The 19427-nt window shown below is 42.0% G+C and overlaps 1 pseudogene; it reads right to left on the reverse strand.

Annotated features, from left to right (window-relative positions):
- Positions 1-1475: 1475 nt before the first annotated feature.
- The window catches only part of LOC145796091 (glutamate receptor 3.4 pseudogene), a 29547-nt pseudogene continuing 11595 nt past the window's right edge, over positions 1476-19427 (reverse strand).

The raw sequence follows: 19427 nt of genomic DNA on the forward strand, positions 1-19427 counted from the left end.
GCAAAGCACCTATTGAGCAATATCCATCTATCGTGGATTCTTTGGAGATCACCGTTCTCTAAGAGTCATAGAATAGCAATCGACAAGTCCACCACAAGAGGAGAGTCTCTCTAAACTGCCTGAGTCAGGAAATTAAACATCATAATCAAGTTACATGGAGGCTATGTATTTGGATCAAGGATTTGTAGAGCAAGAAAAAAATGATACAAAAAGTGAATGAAATGAAAGTTAATTTTTATTTCCTTTTCATTTCCATCATAAAATTCCCACTTAAATCCTTAATCGAAACATAGCCTAAAAATAACTTTGTAAAGAAAATCTCACTACACACGGAACGTTTATACATAGCAAGAACCCTCACAATCTTACTTTCTTCTTGGAAATCAAATCATAGACATAAGCACATAGCAAGAACCCTCACAATCTTACTTTCTTCTTGGAAATCAAATCATAGACATAAGCACTATTCGATAAATGAAAGTGAAAAAAAAAAAGAAAAGGGTAACATAAATACTAGAGCCTAGAAGCGTATAAAGATTTAGCCAAAAGTCAAGTTTGATATAAGATAAATATCAAATTTATGTAACGAGGATATATTTTGGTCACATCTCATGGGTTTTGTTTTCTATTGATATTAACATGACATCTTAGAACTTATCTGATCAAAGTTTGGCTTAGCCATTTCAAATATTACATCAACGATTACTCGTTTAGGATTAAACTAAGAAAATACTTAAAAATCCGCATCCGTTTTTAGTAAATTCTTGTCCCACAGATCTAAATTAGCAGTTGGTCTTGTACAATAAGAGCTCAATGTAAGGAAGCCGTCAGCAATTGTAGCTACTCCCTCTGCTTTTGGACCTTTGTGAAGGGTATCAACATATTCTTCCTGGTTTTTTAATGTTTTCATTCTTGACTTTGCTATGTTGAGCTTTTCAATCAGAATGATCCATCTTCAACTCCAACTGAATCAGTACTTGAGATCAAGCTGTCAATCCTTTTAATATTTGACGTCAGCTGTTGCACTGTAAGGATTGATGTCAAGCTAGCTGTGTATCTTGAATCGATAGTTAACACTACAAAGAACCATAAGATCAGCACCAAACATCCCAGGGTGCTCACAGTGTTCTCTCTTGTGTTCAACTCCAAGCAGAGAAATATTAATGTATTGCCACTTAAAAATGTCATGATGCAATAATTAAAAGTGAACACAATAGAATAGGCAACATACTGTGTGCAAAAAACATTATTGAGAAACTAAACCTACAACATTAGAAGCGATCATATAAGTAATTCTCTAACATCCACAAAGCAAATGGAGTGTCAGGTCAAGATGCTTAAATAACCACACCAGTTTTATACAAATTATTGTTACTACATAATCTATGATGTAATTCATTATAGTCAAGAGTAGTCAATTGAACTAGTAAACTCGCACTATATGATCTCCAAAAAAAAAAAAATCCCGAAAGAAGAAGAAGAAGAAGAAGCATGTCTTACTATTTATAGCATTCATTGAATAAGCAGTAGTTTTAACACATTAGATATTATGATTTGCCAAGAGACTGATAAGAGAAATTGGTCACTCAGACAGCATCAAGATCAATCACCAAGGTTTTTAATATCATTTGTGAATCCTATATATCAGAGGGCTTTCTGGGATAACCCCACCATGTAACATATTTATATTTATTTAATTTTGAATTGTGCTTATGTGTTTTGTAATTAATTTGTGTGTATCTGTCTGATTTGTGAATTATCTGTTATGATTTACGCTTTGAATCTGAACTTGAAAGCCCTAATGACTTTAGAAACAGAAATTGACAAGTTTAATTAGGATGTCATGATTTTTAGAGCCTATTGGAAAGTATGATTAAAAATTGATTCAGTTTAATTAAATTAAGTTTTGTTTAGTTAGCCTTAAGCTCTAATTAGTTAGGTTTATCCCTAATTAGTGTATTAAGTTAATCAACATGTATATATATGATAAGAGAAGAAAGAATTATTCATTTTGAGCTCAAAATTTCTATTGGAGAGTTTTAGAGAGAGAGAGAGTGAATTCATTCTAGACAGAGAGAAGCTAGGAAGCTTGGAGAATTGCTAGGAAATTGAAGATTTAAGAAGAGAAGTTCAAGATTTTGCTAAAGCAAGCTAAATTCAAGACTCTAGGTATGGAATCCAACCTTAATTCATGAAGATAACTTACCTAGCTTATGAATTCAAGAAGAATATGAGATTAAACACAAGAAATGGCTTAAAGATGAGTTAAATTGAAGTTAGACATACATGCATGCATAATTTTGTAAAGTTCCATCATTTTGATTATGATTTTTGTCATTTATGTTGAATTTAGGAGTTGAATCATACATGCATCCATGATTCTTAGAATTTTAAAGTTCAATTTCAAGTTTTGAGAGTTATGGAAAAGAATTTGAAACAAATTCATACATGCATGGAGATTTGACTTTCAATTTTGGTGAAATCACGGAGTTTTAAGCTAAAGGTTTAGAATTGACTTTATACCCATGTTTTTGGAAGTGTTTTCATGGTATAATGTGTTATGCAAGGCTTTACATTTTGGACCCAAGTTTTGAAGCTCAAAATTCTATTTTGGAAACCCAAAATTCAGCCTGATCGCTCGAGCAATGAAGTCACTGCTCGAGTGTACAATGAGAGCTTCTAGTATTTTTACAAAGCATTACACATCACTCGAGCAACCAAGTGTCCAATCAAGCAACCTTAGCTTTCATTGGACTTGGCTCGAGCGGCCATCGAGCCTAGATTTTGTGCATCCAGTACTTTTGCAGATTGTGTAGTCCGCTTAAGCAATCAATTGTGCGCTCAAGTGAACTACCCTATTTCAGCTTATTTTAAAAAGTTACATCCTGATCATAATTGCATTCTCATTCCTATCTGAGCATTTTTAGGCATGAATTAAGCCTCATGAATGAATTAATAAGTTAGAAATGGACATAAAAGAATTGAATAGAAAGGAATGATTCAAGTAAGCTATGAGTTACAATGTATGTATATGTTTATGTGTTGTGTAGGTTGATCCACGGAGACGTGACAACAATCTAATCGCTGTGAGTAATATCTTAGTCAAGATATTTTTATATATATTCTATTTTCTAAATGTTTCAATGTGGTGTGCTTTTCTGAACTTATGTTTTGTAAATATGAATGAGCTTTCTATCTGTTCGATCAACATGATATTTGTAAATGTGATTGACAAAGTATGAATGTATATGATGGACCAAAGGTCATTCTGTATATCTGAGAGGATGGACCCAAGGTCGTTTTGTATATCTAATAAGTCTGAGATATTTGTTATGTGTCGATCAAATGGTCATTTGATCAGATATAGCTGTAATCAATTGGACCCAAAGTCGTTTTGTCAAGTTATGATATGTTCTGTTCTGTATATTTGTTATCTGTTAGACTAAAGGTCGTTCCATCATGTATTGGACCAGAAGTCGTTCTGTTATGTAATGAATATGATATGAAAATGATTATGTGTAAGCAATGGAACTCATTCATTACCCCTTTACTTTGATTCTATTCACTGGGCTTTAGCTTACTTCGTTATATATATATATGTATGTAGGTGAGTAGTAGGATGTTCAGCCCTAGAGTTTCCCCTTGAAGTTTACCCAAGCTTTTGTGATGTTCACCAAGGAATGCCTCTCGAATGAGGCCTTTGCCTTTTTGTTTTTATTGGTCATGCTTGATCATTTTTTGTTTACGAGAGTTTAAGTTTTGTAAGATGATGAATTGTACTCTTATGTATAAGTCTTTGAATATGCAATCTAAAATGAATATGTGTATGTATGAATGTGAGCTATTAACGTATAAGATGTTTTTGTTTATGCCATATATACACAGCTCGTTGGACAATTTTATTATTGTGCTTCTACTTTTTGCCCCATATACTTAATTATGTTTTGAAATTTTTGTCCGAGGCTGTAGGTAATCTCATGATTACTGATCGATTATGATAAACCTCTAGGGATGGGTTCGGATCATGACACTTTCAATGAAGTATGTGCTATGAGATACTAACCAAAAGATTGTTATAAGTTATTGATTTGGTGGGCTACAGAATTCATTCGATGCTCAAGAATCCAAACAACAACTCCCACAAAAAGAAAAAAAGCACCAGTGAGACACCACATTTCCACAGTAAAAGGCCTGAGGAAAGCCCAAGCACTAGATTTTATCTCTTTGATAGGAACAACTATGACAAGTCCAAATTTCATGTAAGGCTACGTAAAAGCTACAATCCTTGTTCTGTTTGTTATAATTATAATGTCCCCCATAGCTGCATCATCTTTCTAAAGAAGGAAGAAGATCAGGACAATATTTTCGAAACCCTAAAGCAACCTAGTCAACATATATTTTTAATCTACTTGGTTCATACCAATACCATAATTTTGAGTATAATAATAGAAAATACTCACATTTTGGGCTACATCGTTCACATGATTGTTGTAGGAAGCATTTCTCAAACCATCACCATATATTGTATACGTGTGGGGTATAGCGTAGGGCAACAATTTTATTGCAGCTTCAAAGACATCAATACAGTATCCGTTCACCCTAAGGGGACCCTTGTCTTTCGTTGCATATTCTAAATAACTTACTCGGTTAGGCACTGCAATTCGCAAAGGCTTTCCGTTGTTATGGAACACCCACCCTGAGGTTGTTTTGTGGTTTCTCCAAGCCATATTACATAGTCAAGATGTCAGTTACTGGTAAAAATCTTAGGAGGCTTTATATACAAGATTTTAGGAGCAATAACAGAAAGACTAGAATAGTTTGACTAGTAACCAATCCTCTGAGACCCATTCCCACCAATGTTAAGAATATCAAATGTTGGAAGAATTAAATTCTTCTTTGAGTGAAATTGAATCTGACCAATTAGACCTGTGAAGTTCATTCCAAGAAGTATTTGGAGCAGTTTTTGGCCTTCTTGAAAAGTACAAAGTCCTGTCAAATGCAGTGTGCTTCCATTAGTGTCGTGCAACCTAGGGTCGTACGAGAATGAGCTGCTTCCTTCTTCGCTAAAGAAAACATCAAGTGCACAGGCAAGTAGCCAAATGAAATCATAAGCATAGAGTGCATAAGAATTGAAGCTCGAGGTCTCCTTATACGTGAAGTTTTTCCACCTAGATGTAAAACTCTTTTTGAGATCAGAATTTGGGGTGTGATGGTGAAGTGCAATAACCCCTTATAAGAGATTCATTATGTTACGATCAACTGATTCTGATGAATCTAACACAAAAGGAAGCCAATCTGTAGCAATCCAAATATAGCCAGCGGTCAACATCCAAAGCAACTTTGCTACAGAAAAATTGTCAAGCCGGAGTCTAGATTAACATGAAAAACATAAACCCGAGATTCCATCATGTTTACTCTAACTAACAAGTCATTGATGTCACTTCTAGAGGCTCCGAGAGTAAAGACAACTTTGTAAGAAATCTTGGCACACTTCTTTGCAAGGGCATCATCACCTAATACGGAAATCCCATTTCTTCCATAATCATCATTGACAAAGATGGTGACCACCTCTCTCCAGCCATAAAATTTGATCAAATCAGCAATTGCATACATTTGGAAATAGTCACTATGTCTAGTGCAGAGGAAGTAAGGGAACTGCAATGCCGAAAGTGTTGGGTGTCGCCGCAAATGATATGAGTGACACATGAAGTTCATTGACAACATGAGAAATAACATGTGCTATTCCAGAGGGCTAAAGGCCAATTACAACCACATCATTCTCCATCAACTGCAAAGCTACATAGGTTATAGCGACCCCGGTCTTTTCCCATTTGACTATTGTGTCCGGACATAGGTTCCGTAGATTCTGTCATTGTATAATGGTTGTTGTTGTCCCTTATTTTCTCTTTTGGAATTATAGGATGTGTTGGGCAGGTTTGTTTCAGGTTGGTTGGGTTTAGAAATCAAGTGTTGCTGTCCAGAATTTTGGATCTTCGCTCGAGCGAGGAGTTTGCCGCTCGAGCGAGCTGTTGTTTTTGGTTCTTCGCTCGAGCCGGGGTTTGGTAGCTCGAGCGAGAGTTGGCGTCTGGTTTGGACCTGTAGCTTTGCATTCTTGGCTCGAGCGAGCTTTTCTTCGCTCGAGCGAGTTAGTTCGTTCTTCGTTCGAGCAATAGTTCCTTCGCTCGAGCGTGTGTCTGGTTACAGACCTGAGGGTTTGAGTTCTTCGCTCGATCGAGCTTTCTTTCGCTCGAGCGAACTTTTGGGTTGTTGGCTCGAGCAAGGCTTCCTTGGCTCGAGCGTAGTTTCTCTGTGTCTGGTCGCTCGAGCGACCAAGTCTTCGCTCGAGCAAGCCTGTCCAGTTTATATACGCAACAGCGGGTTTTGATCAGTCTTTTTCATATTCTTTTTGATTCCAAACCCTAGGTCCGACTTCTCTCTCTCCCTATTCACCTTCTCTCTTAGATTTGATCCACTTAGGGTGTGTTTCTACCCTAGATCCTTCATTAAAAAGATAGAGTGAGTTGAGGGCTTTCATTTAATCTGAACATTTGGCGATTTGGAGCACATTGGTATTTGGGCACTCATCTCTGTCTTCACCATTTGAGTTGTTGTCTTTGAGGTAGGGATTTCCTACTCCACTTTATAAGTTTTGTTCTAAGTTTTGGTATTTTGATAAGTTGGGGTTACTTTGATAATTTTGGGAAAAACCCTAGTTGTGTTAATTAATTAATTTGTATAATTAATTTAAGGGAATTGGGGAATTTGGTTAAATTCATGAAATTGGGAAAATTATTGATTAAATGGTGTAGTTGGATAATTTAAACCACTCGCCTATTGAAATGTTGAAATATTTATTTCCAGTCTAGAAATAACTGTTTTGGGCTATCGGTGGAGGATAGTCGTGATTGTTGTAGACATTGCATGTGGATTAGGAATAACTGAAACTAATCACATTGGTTAAGTCATTAAATTTGACTATTGCATTGATACAGAAAATACATGTATTGATTGAGCATTGCATTTGCATACATTGTTTTGTGTGGGAGGAGATAGGGGATGTACTCCACGGTTTAGGGGAAGATAGGGGATGGACCTCTAAACCGGATTTTGTTTGGGAGGAGATAGGGGATGGACTCCATTAGCATCACTTTTATGTGTGCTTATTTATATAGAAGTGTTTTATTGATACAGCACTAAAATGTGTATCAATCTGGAAGTATGAAGTGTTTTGATTTGAGCTTGAGTCTCATTTGTTTGTTGATATTGGAAGAATGTGAATATGATATATATAATTCACTGTTGTAAGTTTGGCCAGGTTCTGAGCCATGTTGATAAAGTTGGAAAGTAAAACGTGTCTTAGACAATAGTGTCATGAGACTGTAAAATGAAGTAATTGATTATCTTGGTTAACCATCTGTTGAATGCTATTGCTTTATTCATTGCTTATATGTGGTTTAGTATATTTCTGCTGGGCTGTGGCTCACCCTTTATGGGAACATCATTTTCAGGTTCAGGTGATAAGCTACCTCCAAGGACTTAGCTTTGAAGGACTTGGATTCTGAAGACTATTTTTAGTTGTTTGCTTTTATTTGTTAGTACATGTAAACACTCAAGCCTAGGGCTTTAATTGTAATTGAGTTAGAACTCATACTTTTGTGTCCAAGTGTTGGCTTGGAAAGATGTAAGCCTGTAGGGCATTTAATTTGATGTTACATGTAATGCTTTTGTTTAGTAAGACTCTGATGAATATTATAATGAATTATCAAAGTGTTTTCTTTAAATATTGCATGTCAATGATGTAAATATAATGGGTTCATTATGAGGGCGTTACAACTTGGTATCAGAGCATACCGGGTTTGAATACTTTGGGTACGTGGGAAGTGATTAGTATCACATTGGGTTCGTCTCGTTTGATAGAGACTTAGTGTAATGTTATATGCTTATGTGATAACATGTTTATGTGATTATGTGGGTATGGAATGTAGTTTCTAGGATGTTGATTGGACCCTTGAGTTTCTAGTAGTCTTGTTGGAAAGGCACTTGATCACTGCTGCTTCCAACCGGAACTATAGTAACCCTTTGGGACTATCATTATCCGGGAATGAAATTCGTAGGTGCTTAAGTGATTATGTGTTTATGTGGAATGCATTATTGTTGTCCAATGCATTAGGACGCGAGTGTTTAGTTTCGGCACATTTATTAATGTGCTAATGTCTTTGTTTTCTTTATTAGGATGTCAGGATGAGGACGAGGACGCGGTAGGCGTGGTAGGCCGGGTAGGCAGGAGGTGCCTGTGCCAGAGGAGATTCCGGTAGTTCAGGAAGGAGTTGGCCAGGCCAATGTGGCCGAGCCAGTAGGCCAGCAGGCTATGGGTGCTCTAGCTCGAGAGATAGCAGGGGCATTCAGGGAGTCAGTAGGCATTCTCAGAGCTGAGAATCAAGCTCGGGATGTTGCTGCAGATGCAGGACCTTCCTTTCTGAAGAGGGAGTTCTTCCGGTCCAATCCGGATGAATTTGTGGGTGATCCTAAAGAGCCGCTTAAGGCAGATGAATGGCTCGAACAGACAACGAAGACGTTTGAGATGCTTGGCATCGAAGACGAAGGGTTGAAAGTGACCTTGGCATCTTTCCAGTTGAAGGGGGATGCGGGTCAGTGGTGGAAGTTCACTAAGGGTCGTATAGGAGGTACATGAGAGGCTTTTGTAAATGCTTTCCAGGAGAAGTTCTTATCTCCAGCAGTGAGGGAGAAGCTGAGAGACCAGTTTTGTCAGCTTAAGCAGTCGAGTTCTTCAGTGGCCGAGTTTGAGGCTGCATTTACTAGCTTGTCCAGGTTTGCACCTGAGTTGGTGGCGTCTGAGGAACGCCGCTGTATTGAGTTTGAGAAGAAGTTGAGGCGTGGCCTCAAGCTGAGAGTTGGGGGAACTATGATTCAGGATTATGGGCGTATGGTTGATGCTGCAGCCCACATGGAAATTATGATGCAGGAGGAGGAGGAAGGACAGAAGGGCTCCAAGAGGAGTCAGGATGGTCAGAGTGATGGTAGGAGACAGAAGGGTTTTAATCCTCCGCAGTCTCAGGGTAGCTTTTCTAGATCGACTTTTCCTGTGCCGAGTGCTAGTTCGGGGAAAGGCAGTCAGGGAGACATTACCTGTTTCAAGTGTGGCCAGCTGGGTCACAAGTCTCCAGTTTGTCCTCAGAGGGGAGGAGTGCAGAGAGCAGCATCATCTTCGGCTCGATCATAGAGTCAGAGTCAGGGTAGAGGCCAGCCACTCTCGTGTTATCAGTGTGGTCAGCCAGGGCATATGAAGAGGTATTGCCCGCAGTTGGGTGGCACACCTGGTGCATCTGGTTTGAGGCAGATTCAGGGTCAGCAGCCAGCGCAGTCGGGTCAGGCCTTGAGGGCCAATCAGGGGGCTTCATCGTCCCAGTCGGTACAGCAATCTTATGCTCCTAGGGATGAGCAGGTTGATCAGAGGTCGTCTGGACGCGTGTACGCTGTTACCGCGCAAGATCTGGTGCCAGCACCATCAGTTGTGAGAGGTACCTTCTTGTTTTGCAACTCGGTTGCTAATGTTTTGATTGATACGGGTGCATCTCATTCCTTTGTGTCTGCTGCATTTGCATCTGTTTTGGAGTTGGAGTTAGCACAGTTAGCATCTCCTATTTGTGTAGTGTCACCTCTTGGGGGTGAATTGATTTTGAAACAAGGTGTTAGGGGTTGTGACATAGAGGTTGATTATCATAGGATCCCTTTTTCCTTTGTAGTTATGCCTATGAGGGGTTTCGACTTTATTTTGGGTATGGACTGGTTATCGTCATACCGGGCAGTTATTGATTGTTACCGCCAGAGGGTCACTTGTTGTACCGTGAGCGGAGAGTATTTTCATTTTCTGGAGGACCGGGTTGGCAATGTGTTGCCACCGGGGTTTGTTCCGCGAGGATGGAGTGAGCTTAGTGGTCTAATTGCTAACCTTTCGATTAGTGAGAATGATGAGACTCAGATTGTGTTGCCAAGGGTGGTTTGTGAGTACTCGGACGTCTTTCCCGAGGATCTTGTTGGTTTGCCACCGCATCGGGAGATTGAGTTTTCTATTGACCTAGTGCCCGGCACGGCGCCGATTTCTATGTCACCTTATCGTTTTGCCCCAACCGAGTTAGTTGAGTTGAAGATTCAGCTCCAGGAGTTGCTAGATAAGGGCTTTATACGTCCTAGTGTTTCACCGTGGGGAGCACCGGCTCTCTTTGTTAAAAAGAAAGGTGGTGCTTTGAGACTTTGTATAGATTATCGGAAGTTAAATCGGGCTACAGTTAAGAATAAGTACCCTATGCCTCGTATTGATGATCTGTTCGATCAGTTGAAGGGTTCCCGTTGTTTCTCGAAGATAGATTTGAGATCGGGTTATCATCAGTTAAGAGTCAGGGAGGAGGATATTCCGAAGACGGCATTCCGTACACGGTATGGCCACTATGAATTTCTGGTGATGCCATTTGGGCTTACCAATGCACCAGCAGTGTTTATGGATTTGATGAACCGGATATTCCGGGAATTTCTAGACCGTTTTGTAGTCGTCTTCGTAGACGACATCCTTATCTATTCACTTTCTGAGGAGAAGCACAAGGAACACTTGAGAGTAGTGCTTGAGTTACTTAGAGCCCATAAGCTTTATGCTAAGTTTGGAAAGTGTGAGTTTTGGCTAGAAGAGGTCAAGTTCTTAGGCCATGTCGTTTCTGGGGAAGGAGTGTCTGTTGATACATCCAAGACTGAGGCAGTGCAAGATTGGGCACAGCCTAAGAGTGTGTTTGAGATCCGCAGTTTTCTGGGGTTAGCGGGGTATTATCGCCGATTTGTGAAAGATTTCTCCAGATTAGCTTCGCCTTTGACTAGATTGACTCGGAAGGGAGTCAAATTTGTATGGAGTGAGACTTGTGAAAAGTCGTTTCAGGAGTTGAAAGTTAGACTGACCACCGCCCCAGTATTGATTATTCCAGAGAGAGGGTTGGGTTATGCGGTCTATTGTGACGCCTCACGAGAGGGTCTGGGTTGTGTGTTAATGCAAGAAGGGAAAGTAGTTGCCTATGGCTCACGTCAGTTGAAAATTCACGAGCAAAATTACCCTACGCATGATCTAGAGTTAGCAGCTGTGATATTTGCCTTGAAGATTTGGAGGCATTATCTTTATGGTGAGAAATTTGAGGTATTCTCGGATCATAAGAGTCTGAAATATTTGTTTACACAGAAAGACTTGAACTTGAGGCAGAGGAGGTGGATGGAGTTTATAGAGGATTATGACTTTGAATTGCATTATCATCCGGGAAAGGCCAATGTGGTGGCCGATGCCCTTAGCAGGAAACCTGTTGGTGACATAGCTAGTATAGCCATCCGAGAATGGGAGATGTTGGGTGCACTTGGGGAGTTCGATTTACTTCTGGGCGAATCCGTTGAGGCTGCGACCTTGTTTTCTGTTGTTGTTCAGCCTACACTTGTGACTCGAGTGTTAGAGGCTCAGAGAGGTGACCTTGAGGTAGAATCTCTCCGTGAGAAGATTTCCAGTGGAAAGGTTGAGAAAGGTTTGACAGTGTATCCCGACCTCAGTGTGAGATACCGAGACCGTCTGTTTGTGCCGGAGTCTTGCCGAGAGGAAGTACTCGGAGAGTTCCACCATTCACGCCTTGCGGTGCATCCGGGAGGCACTAAGATGTATCGGGATTTGGGTCGCCAGTTCTGGTGGCGGGGTATGAAGAGAGATGTGGCAGCTTTCGTATCTAAGTGCCTTACTTGTCAGCAAGTGAAGGCCGAACATCAGAGGCCAGCGGGTTTGTTGCAACCCTTGCCTATTGCCGACTGGAAGTGGGAACATGTTACTATGGACTTCGTTGTGGGTCTTCCGAGGGCTCAGCGGGGTAGTGATGCTATTTGGGTAGTTGTGGACCGGTTGACTAAGTCGGCGCATTTTATTCCTATGCGTGTTAGAGATTCAGTCGATCATCTTGCCGATTTGTATATTCGGGACATAGTGAGGTTACACGGGGTTCCAGTGACGATCGTCTCAGATAGAGATCCTCGTTTTACTGCCAGGTTGTGGCAGAGTTTGCAGAGTGCCTTAGGCACTAAGTTGACCTGTAGCACGGCTTATCATCCTCAAACTGACGGGCAGTCCGAGCGTATTATTCAGATCCTTGAGGATATGCTTCGGGGTTGTGTTTTAGACTTTAGTGGTATAGCAATCCCGGGTTTACCCTTGTTGTACAGTGATCCGGACATGTGTCCGTGGATGTTGGTAGTTGGTTATTATCGTGTTTACATTCCTTTTTCTTCATATTTGAGTTATAGGATGTGTTGGGCAGGTTTGTTACAGGTTGGTTGTGTTCGGGAGCCTAGTGTTGCTGCCCAGAATTTTGGACCTTCGCTCGAGCGAGTAGTTGGTCGCTCGAGCGAGAGTGGGGTTCGTGTTTGGTGGGTCGAGCCAGAGTGGCTCGCTCGAGCAAGCGGTTGCACCTGGTTCTGGACCTGAGAGCTGTCTTTCTTGGCTCGAGCGAGCTTCCTTCGCTCGAGCGGTCTGGATTTTTCTTCGCTCGATCGAGAACTTATTGGCTCGAGCGAGAGTTTTCTGTGTCTGGTTGCTTGAGCGACCAAGCCTTCGCTCGAGCGAGCGTGTTTTATATCAGCGGACAGTAGCGATTTTAAACATCACTTTTTCACTTTCTTTTTGATCCAAAGCCTAAATCCGAGCCTCTCTCTCCCTACACTTACACTCTCTCTAAGATTTGATCTCCCTAGAGTGTGAATCTAGCCTAGGGCCTTTGTTAAAAAGATAGAGGGTGTTGAGAGTTTCGATTTAATCTGAAAAAGTTTGGATTTGGAGCACGTTGATCTTCGAGTCTTCATCTCCTTTTTGGCTAAAACTTCAAGGTAGGGATATCCTACTCCTCTCTATGGATTTTGTCTTTAAATTTTGGTATTTTGAGATGTTGGGCTTGGTTTGGTAATTTTGTGAAAGTTTGGGGCTTTTGTGTAATTTTACAAAAGTTGGGGTTTTATTCATAATAAACCTAGATGCATGTTTGGCATAAAAAAATGGAATGATTGTTGAATCATTGATGAAAATGAGACCTAAAGGTTGAAATGTTAATTATGGGAATTGACCTAATTACATTGTTTAATTAATTGGGATAATTAATTGAGAAAAATGAAGAAATGAAATGTTGATTGAATATCCATTGTGCATTTATTTTCTGTTTAGAAATAACTGCTTTGGGCTATCGGTGGAGGATAGTCGTCATTGTTGTAGACAATGCATGGTGATTAGGCAAACTGAAACTAATCAGTGAAATGTGTCATGGAACTTGACGGTTGATAGAATACATTAACTGTATGTATTGGGTGATTGTATATAGAACCAATGTGTTTATATACGTTATGTGTAGAGGAGGAGATAGGGGATGTACTCCGCGATTTAGGGGAAGATAGGGGATGTACCTCTAAACCGGATAGTGTTGGGAGAAGATAGGGGATGAACTCCGTAGATACAGCTCATATGCTTGTCTAAAGAAGTGAAGATAGAGATTATATGCTTATCTTTGTGATGTGTGGATATAGCCTTTATGCTTATCTGTGGATATTGTTGTTATACATATCTGTTATAGAATGTGGATATAGCCTATTTGCTTATCTGAGAATGTGGATATTGTTGTTATACATATCTGTTGAGCATGTGGGTAGTGCTTATATGCCTATCTGTTGAAAAAGGGGAAATGAAAGGTAATTGGGACTTGTAAGTCGTTTGACATAAATATATGATTTATGTGATTGTATCAGTGTTGGCCATCTATCAATTGCTAACATTTTAGTCATTGTTCATGGTTGGTTTAATGTATTTCTACTGGGCTGTGGCTCACCCTACATGGGAATATCATTTTCAGGTGCAGGAAGCATGCCACCTCCAAGAACATAGCTTGGGAGGCTAGAGGCGGACATGTTTTGTCGTTTTACTTTTGATGCATTACATGTAACTTCAAGCCAAGGGCTTAATGTGTAAACGAGTTAGTACTCTTTTGTTGTAACCAAGTGTTAACTTGGAAAACTGTAAGCCCGTAGGGCATTTTGTTTTGATGTTAACATGTAATACTTATGTAATGAGACTCTAATGAATAAAAGAATGTGGCTAGTTCATATGTCAATGCATGTCTTATTTGATGGGTTTAATGTTATTTTTTTGAGGGCGTTACAACTTGGTATCAGAGCGTACCGGGTTCGAATACTTTGGGTACGTGGGAAGTGATTAGGATCACAATGGGTTTGTCTCGCTTGATAGAGACTTAGATGTAGTATCATATGTTATGTGCTTAATTGATAACATGCTTATGTGACTATGTGGGTATGGGATTTAATTTCTAGGATGTTGATTGGATCCTTGAGTTTCTGGGAGTCTTGTTGGAAAAGCACTTGATCAATGCTATTTCTAACCGGAACTCTAGTAACGCCTCGGGACTATCATTATCCGGAAATGAAATTCGTAAGTGCTTATGTGTTTATGTGCTTATGTGGAGTGAATTACAGTTGTCCATGTATTAGGACGTGAGTGTTTAGTTTCGGCACATTTGTGAATGTGCTAACGTTCTGTGTTGCCTTTATTAGGATGTCAGGATGAGGAAGAGGAGCTAGGCGTGGTAGACCTGCGAGGCAGGAAGTACCGTTACCGGGTGAGATTCCGACAGTGCAAGAGAGAGTTGGGCAGGCCAATGTGGCCGAGCCAGTGGGTCAGCAGGCTATGGGTGCCTTGGCCAGAGAGATAGCAGGAGCTTTGGGTATTCTTAGAGCTGGGAATCAGGTAGCTGAGATAGGGCCTTCTTTCTTGAAGAGGGAGTTTTTCCGGTCTAATCCGGATGAGTTTATTGGGGATCCGAAGGAGCCACTGAAGGCTGATGAGTGGTTAGAACAGATGAGTAAGACGTTCGAGATGCTTGGCATTGAGGACGGAGCACTGAAAGTGACCTTGGCATCCTTCCAGCTAAAGGGAGATGCGGGTCAATGGTGGAAGTACGAGAAGGCTCGTGTTGGTGGTACTTGGGAGGCGTTTATAAATGCTTTTCAGGAGAGGTTTTTGTCTGCAGCAGCTAGGGAGAAGCTGAGGGATCAGTTTAGCCGGCTTAAACAGCAGGGCTTGTCAGTGGCCGAGTTTGAGGCTACTTTTACCAGTCTGTCCAGGTTTGCACCGGAACTGGTGGCGTCTGAGGAACGCCGTTGCTATGAGTTTGAGCGGAAGTTGAGGCGGGGCCTCAAGTTGAGAGTTGGTGGGTCTTACATCCGAGAGTATAGACACCTAGTTGATGCTGCTGCTCATATGGAGATTATGATGCAGGAGGAGGAGGAAGAACAGAGGGGCTCCAAGAGGAGCCAGGATAGTCAGAGTGATGGCAGGAGACAGAAGGGTTATAACCCTCAGCAGTCTCTAGATCGACCTTTCCAGTGCCGAGTGTAGGCTCAGGGAGAGGCAGTTAGGGAGAATTCACTTGTTACAAGTGTGGCCAGCTGGGTCACAAGGTTTCAGTTTGCCCGCAGAAGGGTGGGGGTCAGAAAGCTGCTTCTTCTTCAGCTAGACCGCAGAGTCAGAGTTTGGGCAGGGGGCAGCCCTTGACTTGTTATCAGTGTGGACAGCCTGGGCACCTGAAGAGGTTTTGCCCACAGTTGAGTGCCACTTCGGGAGCGTCTGGTTCTAGGCAGACGCAGGGTTTTCAGCCAGCTCAGTCTGTGCAGGCCTCGAGGGCCAATCCAGGAGTTTCGTCATCCCAGTCTGTGCAGCAGTCTTTTGCTCCGAGAGGTGAGCAGGTAGACCAGGGGCCTACAGGGCGCGTGTATGCTGTTACCGCGCAGGATTTAGTACCGGCTCCATCAGTAGTGAGAGGTACTTTTCTGTTTTGCAACTCGGTTGCTAGTGTGTTGATAGACACGGGTGCATCTCATTCTTTTGTATCTGCTGCATTTGCATCTGTTTTGGAATTGGAGTTAGCACAGTTAGCATCTCCTATTTGTGTGGTATCGCCTTTGGGTGGTGAGTTGATCCTGAAACAGGGTGTTAGAGGATGTGATATAGAGGTCGCCGACTATAGGCTTCCTTTTCCGTTTGTTGTCATGCCCATGAAGGGCTTTGATGTTATTTTGGGTATGGACTGGCTATCGTCATACCGGGTTGTTATTGATTGCTACCGCCAGAGGGTCACGTTATGTACCTTGAGCGGGGAGTGGTTCCATTTCTTGGGAGACCGGGTTGGTAGTGTTTTGCCACCGGGGTTTGATTCGCGAAGGCGAAGTGAGCTTAGTAGTCTAGTTGCCAGCTTTGAGAGTGGTGAGAGTGGTGAGACCCAGCTTGTGTTGCCGAGGGTGGTTTGTGAGTATTCGGATGTTTTTCCCGAAGATCTTGTTAGTTTGCCACCTCACCGAGAGATAGAGTTCTCTATTGATTTAGTGCCTGGTACGGCGCCAATTTCTATGGCACCTTACCGTTTTGCTCCAGCAGAGTTGGTTGAGTTGAAAGTTCAGCTCCAGGAATTGCTCGATGAGGGCTTTGTTCGCCCTAGTGTTTCACCGTGGGGAGCGCCGGTGTAGACGTCCCCCGAACGCCCCGGGAGGGTTGAGCTCCCGTTCTGTTCATTTTGGGGTCACTACAGCTCGGACTCTTGAATGTCACGGTTCCTAATCTGAACCAAAGAGTCCAAATCCGGCAAATCATTTTGAGAAACTGATTTTTGAAAAAGTAGTGCCAAGCATGGACTGCTTTGCCAGATACAGAGTCGCTACCTAAATATTTTATTTTGGGAAATTTAGGAAACCCTGACTCGGTGCCAAAAGGCCACGTGTCCGTCGTCACCAAAGTTGCCTCGGCTCGGGAACTTGGGTACGATTGGGGAAGGTCACTTCGTGAGCACCCTCGCTCGCCCGATCAAAGATCGGCCTCTACTAACCATGATATCCATTTTTGGAAACATTGTGAGTTCTTATTCCGGTTATTAGCCTAGGTTACTATGTGATGCTCACAGCATACAAGTATAGACTGGATCGCCCGAAATGGAACAAAACATTTCATGCTTGTTTTTGAAAATGGTTTGCTACCCGCAGGTAGGCTTGAAACATTTGATGATTTATTCCAATTCAGATAACCCAACCTTCACCCACAGGCATTCAGGCAGATATATCAGATAAGCATATAGCCTCATGGTAAGCATGCTATTCATGGCAGTCACTCACACGCATGCAAGGATGCTAAAGCATAAAGCTTACCGAGTACTCCAAGCCAAAATAGAAACCACATTAGAAATCATGCATGATCCTAAGTATACAAAAATGCTTAGTGCAACACATGCAAAATGCAACTATAGCAGGCTCGGCTATTTTAAGATGGTATATGAAATGCTACAACTACCATGTATTCAACTTAGAATTGAAAGTGCGATGCAGTTAGTATGATGCGCCGAGCCCGGTGCATGTAATACAAATGAATGATGCAAGCATGCTGTCATACTGTATGCTAATTTAAATATGCCCTAATCTAACCATCAAAAGCGGATAAATAAAAGGGAGAAAGACGTGGGGTTGGAAGACATACATCACACTCACCCACACTTATTACAGTTGTGTCCCCACTCGGAGGGTCCGAATAAATATACAGTCCAAATATTACAGTCCCAAATAGAAGAATATTACAGTCCAAAATATTACAAAATTCTAATTAATTAAAGAATTAACTAAGAAAGCAAATAAAACTGGCGTGCAGGCCAAGGACTGCCTTGCTTCTGATGGATGATGCATGTCCGGATTGTCTTGCGCGAAAATCCACCGGAATGCCCCAATTAGCCTCTGTTTACACCAGTTGTTCTTGAAAAGCGTGCCAAGTCCCGGAAGGTTGCTGATTCCTGATTTTGCTGCAACAGAGAGCAGGAAAGGGGCATAGCAATGTATTTGCACAGATATATGCATGTCTCGAATCTCGTGCCACCAATCACGCATACCGAGGCATGATGGCCGAGGAGTCGAAATGCACAACTCAATATAGGATGAATGCACATGAAACTACAGCTAAAACCTAACTCCATCATGGATAATCCGGAGTGTCGGTGACTGGGGGAATTGAGACACATTCCGTCACTCGGAGTACGAAATGTACCTCGTTTCCCGTGCCCGGGCTAACTTCTATCCCGAACATGATGCAATATGCATGATATGCATGAAATGCGACTAAGATACAATCCTAACATACACCATGCTATGAAAGTGAGATGCCTCGAAGTGCGTGCACGTGGGCACGCAAACCGAGAGAATGCAAGAATGATGAAAATGAGGTGCCTCGAAATGCGTGCACACGGGCACGCAAACCGAGGCGATAGTAAAATGCTATGAAAATGAGGTGCCTCGAAATACGTGCACGCGGGCACGCAAACTGAGGCGATGATATGTGTCTCGAAATACGTGCACGCGGGCACGCAAACCGAGGCGATGATATGTGTCTCGAAATACGCACACGCGGGCACGCAAACCGAGGCGATGATATGTGTCTCGAAATACGCGCACGCGGGCACGCAAACCGAGGCGATGATAAAATATGATGAAATGACACGGAAATGACAAATGGGCTTATACCAACATGAGTGAGCCTCAGCCACACTCACATAGGATGCCGGCGGGTAAAAATGAAGTGCCTCGAAATGCGTGCACACGGGCACGCAAACCGAGGCGGTGACAAAATGTTATGAAATGACATGGAAAATGACAAATGGACTTATACTAACATGAGAGAGCCTCAGCCGCACTCACATGAGATGCCGATGGCAGAAAATGAGGTGCCTCGAAATGCGTGCACACGGGCACGCAAACCGAGGCGGTGCATACGCAATGCAAATGACATGGAAAATGACAAATGGACTTATACTAACATGAGAGAGCCTCAGCCGCACTCACATAGGATGCCATTGGCAGAAAATGAAGTGCCTCGAAATGCGTGCACACTAGCACGCAAACCGAGGCGGTGCATACGCAATGCAAATGACATGGAAAATGACAAATGGACTTATACTAACATGAGAGAGCCTCAGCCGCACTCACATAGGATGCCGTTGGCAGAAAATGAAGTGCCTCGAAATGCGTGCACACTGGCACGCAAATCGAGGCGATGCAAAAATGTGATGAAATATGGCAAAAATGATATGCAAGCACACTGATGGAATTTCAGCACTAAAATATGGGGGAAAACAGTCCCGAAATGAAGCGAAATGACATGAAATGCAAAGAAATGTCCCGAAATGCAACATTAGGCACCCGAAATGGCCTATAGCTATGCCAAACATGCACAATATGGACATGAAATGCAAAGACAGAAGCTAGACAGTCCCAAAAGATGCACTTTCACAGTTATAAACATGGCCAAACAGCAAGTATAG

The sequence above is a fragment of the Camellia sinensis genome, chromosome 7 (genome assembly GCF_055761805.1).
Source record: "Camellia sinensis isolate YWXY chromosome 7, ASM5576180v1, whole genome shotgun sequence".
Classification (NCBI taxonomy): Eukaryota; Viridiplantae; Streptophyta; class Magnoliopsida; order Ericales; family Theaceae; genus Camellia; species Camellia sinensis.